The sequence below is a fragment of the Elephantulus edwardii genome, unplaced genomic scaffold, assembly GCF_000299155.1.
Source record: "Elephantulus edwardii isolate Elephantulus edwardi_28Jun2011 unplaced genomic scaffold, EleEdw1.0 scaffold00136, whole genome shotgun sequence".
NCBI classification, from domain to species: domain Eukaryota; kingdom Metazoa; phylum Chordata; class Mammalia; order Macroscelidea; family Macroscelididae; genus Elephantulus; species Elephantulus edwardii.
In genome coordinates this window covers 971,126-978,806 of record NW_006399886.1, presented here as the reverse complement: position 1 = coordinate 978,806, position 7,681 = coordinate 971,126, and positions in this window count along the sequence as shown.

Sequence of the window (7,681 nt, the reverse complement as noted above, 5' to 3'; positions counted from 1 at the left end):
TCTGAACACTTCCATGTCCTGGCCAGTCTCACTAATACCAACACATCAACCTCCATTGCACCAGACACTGTATCAATCCAGCTCATCTGGGGTCTTCCTCTCCTGAGCTGTCCCTTCACCCTTCCAAGCATGATGTCTTTCTCCAAGGACTCTTCTCTCCAGGCCATGTGCCCAAAGTATAGGAGACAAAGCTTCAAAATCCTAGTCTCCAAGTAGAGACCTGGTTTCACTCTCCCTAAGGAAGACCTATTCGGTTTTTTGGCAATCCATGGTATGTTCACGACTCTTCCCCAGCACCACAACTCAAAGGCATCTATTCTGTCATCCTTAGTCATTGCCCAGCTCTCTGAAGCAAGCAGCTGATAAGCCCATGGCCTGGATTAGGCACACCTTAGTCTCTAGACCAACATCATTGCTTTTCAGTACTCTGGAGAGGTCCATGACAGTAGATTTTTCCAATGCAATTCATCTTTTGATTTCCTGACTGTTGGTGTTAAGAGTGTTGATTGTGGAGCCGAGCAAGCTATAATTGCTAAAAATCTCAATCTCTTCTCTACCTATCATGGTCTTGTCTATTTGTCCTGTGGTGAGAATCCATATAAAACACTGCAGTGCTTCAGGTCCTCTTCAGTTTCAGCAAGCAAGGTTGTATCATCTGCATATCATAGGTTGTTGATGGGTGTTCCTCCAATCTTGATGTCACACTCCTCCTCAAAAAGCGCTGCTTCCTGAATGATCTGTTCTGCATACAGTATGAAAAGGTATGGGTACAGGATGCCTCCCTAACTCACTCCTTTCCTGATTTTGAACCATGCAGTGTTTCCTTGTTCTGTTCTGAGGACTGCTTCTTAGTCCAAGTATAGGTTTCACATAAGCACAATCAAGTGTTCTGGGATTCCCATATCCTCAAGGTTAGCCACAATTTATTGTGATCCACAGAGTTAAATGTCTTTGTATAGTCAATGAAACACAGAAAGACATTCTTCTGGTACTCTCTCCTTTCTTCCAAGATCCATCTGACATTGGCAATAATGCTCAAGTGCCATGACCTTTTCTAAATCCAGTTTGTATTTCTGGTAGTTCTTTGTCAATATACTGTTCCAGTCATTTTGTTAATAATCTTCAGCAGGATTTTGCTAGTGTGTGATAGTAGTGATATTGTTTGATAATTTCCACACCCTGTTGGGTCACCTATTTTGGGAAAGGAAATAAATATGGAAATCTTCCAGTTATTTGGACAAGTAGTTGTCCACCAGATTTCTTAGCACAAGTGGGTGATCATTTCCAGGGCAGCATGTGTTTGCCGAAATACATCAACTGATATTTTATCAATTCCTGGGGCTCTGTTTTTGCCAAGTCATTCAGACCTGAACTTTCTCCTTCATCACCATTGCCACTTGATCATATGTTGTTTCTTAAAATTTTTCTGTGTCAGCCAATTCTTTTGGGTACAATGACTCTGTATACTCTTTCCATCTTTTTTTCCTAAATCATTAAATATTCTGCCAATAGCATCCCTAAGCATTGCAGCTCATTGCTTGAATTTGTTCTTTAGGTCCTTCAGCTTAAGAAATGGTGCGTGAGTTTGGCCCTTTTGATTTTCTGACTTCAGCTCCTTGTACATTTCATTATAATATTTTTCCCTTGTCTTCCTGGGTTTCCCTTTGAAATCTTCTATCCAGCTCCTTAACTTCTTGATTTCTTCCCTTTGCTTTGGCTACTTGGCACTCTAGTGCAATATTCAGAGACTCTTATGACATCTATTTGGTCTTTTCTTCTTCTTCTTTCTTTGTAATGACTTTTTTAATTCCTTATGAACAATATTACTGGTATCTTCCCACAGCTTATCTGATCTTCATTCATTAGTGTTCAACACTTTAAACCTATTCCTGAGTTCGTTTTTAAATTTATGGGGGATAGACTGTAGTAGGAAACTTCAATACACCACTGTCATAAAAAGATAGAATTACCAGAAAGAAACTCAACAAAGATGCTGAAGAATTAAACCACACAATAGACCAACTCAGGATCATAGGTATATACAGGCTAAAGCACCCAAATTCAAAGTGGACATAGCTGGTCCATGACATCTTACTAAAGTCTCGTATGTCAATATTCATGTGTTCCATTTTATTTCTAACAATACCCAGTTTTCCAGCATTCAAGTTACAAATATTCTACGTGTTAGTTATTAAATGTTGTTTGTTATGGACTTTCCTACTTTCAACTAACTTTCAATCATGGTGCTACCACTGCACTATTATAATTATCTTCTTTCGTTAATGTTCATAGGGTTTTCCAAATTATTGAGGATTGGTGATGTCAGTTTTAGGACTAAGGTGTATCTGATTCAGGCTTTGGTCTTTCCAATTGTTAGCTATGCAACTGAGACTTGGACAATGAATAAGGATGACAAATAAAGAATTGATGCCTTTGAGCTGTGGAGTTGGAGAAGATCACTGAACATCCCATAGACAGACAAGAAAACATATAGATATGTCTTGGAGAGGGTGCAGCTGGAGTGCTCTCTGGAGGCAAGAATGATGAGGCTTTGCCTCACATATTTTGGACATTTTTCTAGGAAATGCTATACTTTGGAGAGGAACATGATGTTAGAAAGGGTGGAGGGTTGGCAAAGGAGAAGAATACCTTCAACCAGGTGGATTGACAACATGACTGCTGCCAAGGGCTATTGTGTGTCAGTAAGTGTGAGGATAGCACAGGACAGGACTAGGTTCAGATCTTTTGTTCATAGGGTCACTATGAGTTTTAATCAACTCGGTGGCAACAACAACAATGCACCCCAAAACAGCATAATATACCTTCTTCTCCAACATGCATGAAACATTCTCTAGAATAGATTACATTTTAGGTCACAAGGAAAGCATCACTAAACTTAAAAAAAAAAAAACATAGAAATAATACAAAGCATCTTCTCAGACCATAATAGAACAAAATTCGAAATTAATAACAAGAAGATAAAGGAGAAAACTCAAACAAGATTCACAACTCACACCATACACAAAAACCAACTCAAAGTAGATCAAGGGCCTACGAGTAAAACCAAGGACTATAAACAACATCAGAGAAAAGATTGGAAGAACTCTAGAAGCCCTAATTCACAACAATCTCTCAAGTATCCTGAAAAACTTAAAACCAGGAGAGGATAAAATAGATGAATGAAACCTTCTAAAAATAAATCTCTATGAACATAAAAAACTTCTCCAACAGGGTAAAAAGGAAAGCTACAGACTGGGAAAAATATTTGGTAATGACAAGTCTTATAATGGACTTATATCTAGAATTTATAGAATACTCCAGTCAGTAGCTCAAAAGGATAGAGATAAACAACCCAATTGCAAAATGGGCAGAATATGAACTGACACTTCACCAAAAACATTCAGATGACAAAAAAAACACATAAAGAAATGTTCCAAATCACTAGCTCTAAGAGAGATGCAAATCAAAACAACTATGAGATATCCTCTCATCTCAGTAACAATAGCAAAATTCAACAAAGCAGCAAACAGCAAATGCTAGTGAGGTTGTGGAGAAACTGAAACCCTTATTTACTGTTGGTGGGATTATAAAACGGTGCAACCATAATGGACGGCAGAATGGTGTTTTCTCCAAAAGTTGGAAATAGAAATACCATTTGACCCAGCAATTCCACTACCAGAAATATGCTGTAAAGAAACCATAACTTCCACCCAAGCAGACATATGCACACCTGGGACATACTGAGTCAGATAATCATATGATATACTATGCTGGAAATGAAAAGGTGAGGAAAAATGGGGTTGATTTCATAGTTAAAAAGTCATTTCTAGATCTGTCTTGAAATACAATATTGTGAGTGACAGGATGATATCTATACTCATACAAGGAAGTCCAGTGAATACCACAATCATTCAAATATATACATCAACAACCAGAGCCAAAGTGGAGGAAATAAAGGATTTCTATCAAATTTTGAAGTCAGAGATCAATTGAACATGCAATCAAGATGCATTAATAATAATGGGTTACTGGAATGCAAAAATTGGCAACAGAAAAGAAGGAGCAGTAGTTGGAAATCATGAACTTGGTGACAGAAATGAAGCTGGAGATAGAATGATAGAATTTTGCAAAGTCAATAATTCATTGCAAATATATTTTATAAGAAACATAAACACAGACTATACACATGGATTTCACCTGATATTATGCACGGGTATCAGAATGACAAGATTCTCAAGAAGACAAAGATTCTCACCACTGGACCATTTGGCAGCGTCAGGATGGATGACGAAAAGATTGAGAGTGTTCACAGCTTCAGTTTGCTCGGCTCCACAGTCAACACTCTTGGCACCAGCAGTCAGGAAATCAAAAAGCGTATCGCGATGGGAATGTCTGCTGTTAGGGACCTCTGTAAGGTACTCAGGAGCAACAGTGTCTCTCTGGAGACTAAGGTGCGCCTGATACAGGCCATGGTCTTTGCAATCGCTTGTTATGCATCAGAGAGTTGGACAATGACTAGGGAGGACAGAAGGAGAGTGGATGCTTTTGAGCTGTGGTGCTGGAGAAGGGTACTGAATGTACCATGGACTGCCAGGAAAACAAACAGATTCATCTTGGAGAGGATTAAATCAAGCTACTCCTTGGAGGCAAGGATTCTGGGGCTTCGTCTGACATACTTTGGACATGTTGCCAGGAGGGACGGGTCCTTGGTGAGGGACATCATGCTTGGGAGGGTGGAGGGACAGCGCAGGAGAGGAAGACCCTCTATGAGATGGATCGATTCAGTGACTGGGGTAATCGGGATGGCTGTGTCAGAGGCAGTGTGGTTGGCGCAGGATAGAGCAGGGTTTAGGGCTGTTGTGCATAGGGTCGCTATGAGTTGGAAACGACTCGACAGCACATAACAACAACAACAACAATTAGAATGATTACATCTGTGGGAAGAAAAATTGCTGGAGAAGCTCAATATCAGCTGTAAAACTAGGCCAGGTGCTGATTGTGTAACAGACTACAAACTACTCATATGCAAGTTCAAGCTGAAGCTAAGGAACATTAAGTCAAATCCATGAGAACCAAAATTTCGCCTTGAATCTATCCCACCTGAATTTCAAAAACATCTCAGGAACAGGTTTGAGGCCTTAAATACTAATGAGAGAAGACCAGATAAAATATGGGAGGATACCAAGAATATCATCCAGGAAGAATGCACAAGGACATTACAGAGGAGGAAGAAAAGACCAAAGAGGATGTCAGAAGAGACACTGAATATTACACCAGAGCACTGAGAAGCCAAAGCAAAGAGAAGAAATCAAGATATTAAGGAGCTGGACAAAAGATTTCAAAGGGCAGCACAGGAAGCCAAAGTAAAGTATTATAATGAAATGTGCAAAGAGCTTGATGGACTGTTACAGTTGTTTTCAGATAATTTTCAGCAGGCTCTTGCTTGCCATGAGATATTAATGATAGTGTTCAATAGTTTCTATATGCTGTCAGGTCACCTTTTTTGCAATAGGAACAAATATGGATCTCTTCCAGTCAGTTGGCCACGTGATTGTCCTCCAGATTTTTCTGCGTTAAGTTGGTAAGCGTACCTAGGTACCTTCTGCTTGTTGAAATACATCAATTGGTATGCCGTTAATTCCTGGGGTTTGTTTTTTGCAATTCCTTCAGAGTAACTTGAATTTTCTCCTCACCATTGCCTATTGATGATATGTTGTTTCATGAAATTTTTCTGTGCCAGCAATTTTTTTTTTATAGTGACTCTGTGTACTCTTTCCATCTTTTGATGTTTCCTAGGTCATTCAACATTTCAACCACAGCATCCTTATGTATTGTTAAGTCTTGACCTTGTTCTTCAGGTTCTTTAGCTTAATAAATGCTGAGTAACTTCATCCCTTTTGATTTTCTAACCCCAGTTCTTTGCACATTTCTTTGTAATACTTTGCTTTGTCTTCCCAAGCTGCCCTTTGAAATCTTCTGTTCAGCTACTTAACTTCTTTGTTTCTTCTTTTTGCTTTGGCTTCTCAGTGCTCTAGTGCAATATTCAGAGTCTCTTCTGACATCTGTTTTAGCCTTTTCTTTTTCCTCTGTCTTTGTAATGACCTTTTGCTTTCTTCATAGATGATATTCATGATAATCTCCCGTAGCTCATCTGGTCTCTGCTCATTAATATCCAAGTTCTCAAATCTGTTCCTGAGATGATCTTTAAATTCTGGTGGGATAGATCCAAGGTCAAATTTTGTTCTTGTGGATTTTATTTTCTTTAGCATCAGTTTGAATTTATATACAATCAGTTTGATCTTACCCACAATAAGCACCTGGCCTGGTTTTCACAACTGACATTGAGCTTTGCAATGATTTTTCCCACATATGTAATCAATCTGATTCCTCTGTAGGCTGTCAAGTGAGGTCCGTGTGTATAGTTGCTGTTAGTTTTTCTTATAAAAGGTATTTGCAACAAATAAATAATTCATTGTGCACCCACAATTCCACTAAAGCGAGTAAGGGAGCCCTGGTGCCCGAGTAGTAGAGAATTGCACTGTCAAAACAAAGACACTGAGTTCTAATCCACATGCTGTTCTGTGAGAGAAAGATGCACAACCATCTCGCATGTGATTTATCATTTACTGCCTCTGAAAAACTGATAGAGGGTCAGCTATGATTTGGTTCTGACTTCATAGTATGTTAACAGCATTAGGGCAAGGTGAATAACAATATTAAGATGTCATAGTCTGTAGAGAGTTGTACTGCTAATCCAAATGGCACACTACTCTGGAAGTTGGAATCTATCAGTGGCTCCAAGGGAGAACGAGAAATCTCTCCTTCAATTTACAGCTTGGAAGAGTTAGTTCCATTGAGCTAAGAAGTAAAACCTGATCAACTACAATAAATTATGAATTATAAAAAATAATTGCAACAATGAGCAATTTTTTGCTAAAATTCTGATCCAGTCTTCTATTTTACAAATTCATTATCTTATGATAATAATTGACTTTGATTTGGGGGAAATGTTGACGTTCTCACTCCGTCATTCTACATTTGACAAAAATTTCCTTTCAGGATATGAATGTGTACATGTTGCCTGAGAATTATAGTTTAAAGTAAAAACAAAAATTATTCTGCAAAGTAAGTTTTTCTACATCTTTGTCAGAACTTACCATATATCTTATATTACAACATAATGGTTTTGATTTTTATTTCCTCGATGACTAATTATGTGAGTAAATTTTTGTGTGTTTATTGGTCATTTATATTTCTTCTTGGAAGAAAATGTCCATACTCTTTCTTTGTTTCTAATTATGTTGTTTGTCCCTTTTCAGTATTGAGCTGAATATTTTCTTTATGTATTTTTGTATACAAAAGCCTTACTAGATACATGATTTGCAGGGGTTTTTTCATCTTATGGGTTATGTTTTTACTTCCTTGATGGTATTGTTTGCAACTCAAAGATTTTGCTTTTAAAAAAATATGGTTTTTTGCATCATCACAGTAAAGAATCTGTTTGATGACATAAAGCCACAAAAATTTGCACCTATGGTTTGATTTTTTTTCTTAAAGGTTTTAAGTCTTTCTGAGAGCGACGCAGTGTGCAAGCAGAGCGGCGCAGTAAGTCTTATTTGCTGAGGACTGGTGACTTGGCAGCTTAATATCTGGGAACAGACTGCAACCCCTAACTCCCAGC